This window comes from Gekko japonicus, unplaced genomic scaffold, assembly GCF_001447785.1.
Source record: "Gekko japonicus isolate JY-2015 unplaced genomic scaffold, Gekko_japonicus_V1.1 scaffold177, whole genome shotgun sequence".
NCBI lineage: Eukaryota > Metazoa > Chordata > Lepidosauria > Squamata > Gekkonidae > Gekko > Gekko japonicus.
In genome coordinates, this window is record NW_015161408.1 from 250228 (window position 1) to 253290 (window position 3063).

Sequence of the window (3063 nt, forward strand, 5' to 3'; positions counted from 1 at the left end):
CCATCTCATCCTTTGCCGTCCCCATCTTCTTTGACCTTCAATCTTTCCCAGCATCAGGGTCTTCTCTAGTGACTGCTCCCTTCTCATTTGGTGGTCAAAGTATTTGAGCTTCAGTTTCATTATCTGGCCTTCCAGGGAACAGTCAGGGTTGATTTCTTTTAGGATTGACTGATTTGATCTTCTTGCAGTCCAAGGGACTCTCAAGAGTCTTCTCCAGCACCATAGTTCAAAAGAATCTATTCTTCAGTGCTCGGCCTTCCTTATTGTCCAACTCTCGCAGCCATACATGACTATGTATGTCTATGGTAGAAGCTAATTCTACCATAGAGCTTTTGCTCAAAAACCAGAGTGTCGGCCTGACGTGCCTATGTCACTTCCAGGTCACGTTGGAAGTCATGTGGGCACATCGCTGAAATATGCAATGAAACTCCTAGCTCCCAGCAAGCCCACCCACCATCCCCTGTCAGCCTCCCGGAGGGACCTGGAAACCCTATTTGACCCCCATATAAATCCCTGTTAACGACCTCACTTTTTTGCTTGTGTGAATCGAAGCTGTGATACTTTATTGTTGCACCACTGCAACAATTGCTTGAGGTCAAACAGCCAGCAGGACCTACTGCACAAGGCTCTGACCAGGATGGCCCAGGCTAGCCCGATCTCTTCAGTCCTCTTCAGAAGCTAAGCAGGGTCAGCCCTGGTTAGTACTTGGCTGGGAGACCGCCAAGGAAGTCCAAGGTTACTATATAGAGGCGGGCCATGGCCAACCACCTCTGAACGTCTCTTGCCTTGAAAACCCTACAGGGTCTCCATAAGTCAGCTGTGACTTGATGACACTTTATACACATGCACACACACGGCACAAGATTGTTAAGAATTATAGTGCAGTTCAAAAGTGGTTACTCTGATCCAGTTTACAGAGTGGAGCTGTTCTTGGCAAAGAATTTGGATTATTACACCAGCATGATGTAATGGTTAGACTAGAGCAATGAGACAGGGAGCCCTCTGTGGCTCTTCTGAGCACCATTCCCCAGTGTGGTGCGCACCCTTTCTTTCAGGAAAGTGAGCAAGGTCTGAGGGGGGCCGTTGGTTCCCACCTTGAAATAGCCACCGCCCCAGGCACTGGAAGACGGGTAAACTGCAGACTTGCACTGAATGCTTGCACCAAATGCTCCCCAGTAAAAAGTATGCACCAGCATCGGCAGATCGGTATTATGCATCTAAATAGCGCAAACTGCACATGAAAATACCAGCTTGCCAGAATTATACAACATGTATACGCAATATGAACACATAAGCAAAACTGTTGAGAAAACGCATCGATGAATACGAAAAGAAACAAAGTGGGGATTATTTGACGATCCCTGTCTTTGGTCCGAGTTTGAATGCACATAAAAGGCGGATTAGACATTTAATCCATGACGGTTTGTATCCCTCTTTGCTTGAACCTGCTTGCTTAGAGGGAGGGGACGTGGCTCAGCATCTCCTTTGCACGAAGAAGAACCCAGGTTCAATCCCTGACATTTTCAGGTTATGGTATAATGAGGTATGAAAGTCCCATGCTTGGGACTCCAGACAGCTGCTGCCAGCCCGAGCAGGCAATACTGACTAGGGATGCTGCAGGCTGAGCCCCGTATTTTTCTGCCTTCTTTAGTTGGCTTTGAGTGGCAGCAGAACTGCAGAACTGCAGGGAAGGGGAAGGTGTGGGGGCAGTGTTGGGTAAGGAGTAGCCTGAACAGGATTGGGCCCTTGTGGGGTGCAGAACAGTCCTTGGGGGGTTATCTCCTTGCTCGTGACCAGCAAATGTTTGAGCATCCCCGATACTGGTCTTGACAGATCCATGTTCTGAGTCAATATAAAGTGCCTTCCTGTGTTTGTGACCTATTCCTGCTATCAAAATAAGTCTGATTTTTTTTAAAAAAAAAGTAGCTTTGAGCATGTTAAACTGGCTCTGCTCACATGTAAATCATGACTCAACATGACCTGCAAAACCTTCACGATGTGGGTTGGCCCAGAGTACAATTTGGGACTTAAGAGTTCTGTCAACCAAATCGATGTGTGTGCAAATCCATGGCACGAAGAGCAAGGAAGAAACAGCAGTAGGAAAAGAATGGGGAGAATGACTGTCTTGGATCTGCCTTTTTGGCAGAACGAAAAGGAGAGGTATCTTGCTGAGCCGGTCATTAAACGGCTTGTGCAATGATGACCCCATTGTTTCCTAGGGGTGGTAGAGAGGCCAAATCTAATGCTCGCAGGCAGGGGTCGTTTCATAGAAAAAGAGCTAGGGGAACTCATTAGCATAACTCATTAGCATATGCCACACTCCCTGGCATCACCGGAAGTGTGTCATAAGGCCACACCCCCTGACATCACTGGAAGTGTGTCATAAGACCACACACCCCGCCCCCAACAGTCCTGGCTGCTGCTGGCCTTGCAGCTCCACTGCCGAGCCCCATGAGGGGCCTGATGGTGGACCTGCAAGGCTGGCGGGAGTGCAAGGAAGCCCCGCGAAGGCCCTCCCTGGCCCCAGGCAGGCAGGGGTGGGGAGAGGCAGGGAGGAAGCAACTTACCCTCCCTCTTCTCCTGCCTCCTCCTGGCTGAATGAGGGTCGGAAGCGGGGCGGCCGGAAGCAGGGGGCGAGGCTTTGTCATGTGCCCCGCCCCCCGTACCTCACCCGGGGAAACTGCGATCCCCCCCGATCCCCCCCGAAATGACCTCTGCTTGCAGGAATTATTGGGGCCATTATTTCCTAGGGGTGGTAGACCTAGCTTGCAAGGCCAGGTCTGTCTTCAGTCCCCACCTCAAGCTGTGTGGCAGCGCATCATCCTTTTAAATTGTAAAAGGCCATTATTTTCTATGGAGGTTTGGAGGCCAGGTCTTCTCATAGAAAATAATGACTCTTTAATGTTTCAAGGGACCGTGTACCATGGAGCAGCTGAGATCTGGGGCATGGCTCCTCTTTCTTTCTCTGTTTCTCCCTCCCTCCCTCCACCTACACTCCTGTGCCTCTGTGAAACACCCCTGAAATGTTGGGGGGGGGGAACTATCGGTACTCCTGAATTTTCA

At 49.9% G+C, this 3063-nt stretch overlaps 1 protein-coding gene across 1 annotated transcript in view; it reads left to right on the forward strand.

Moving 5' to 3' along the window:
* Nucleotides 1-3063, forward strand: part of ADAMTS15 (ADAM metallopeptidase with thrombospondin type 1 motif 15) — a 66113-nt gene that overhangs the window by 28963 nt on the left and 34087 nt on the right. The window lies entirely within an intron of this gene.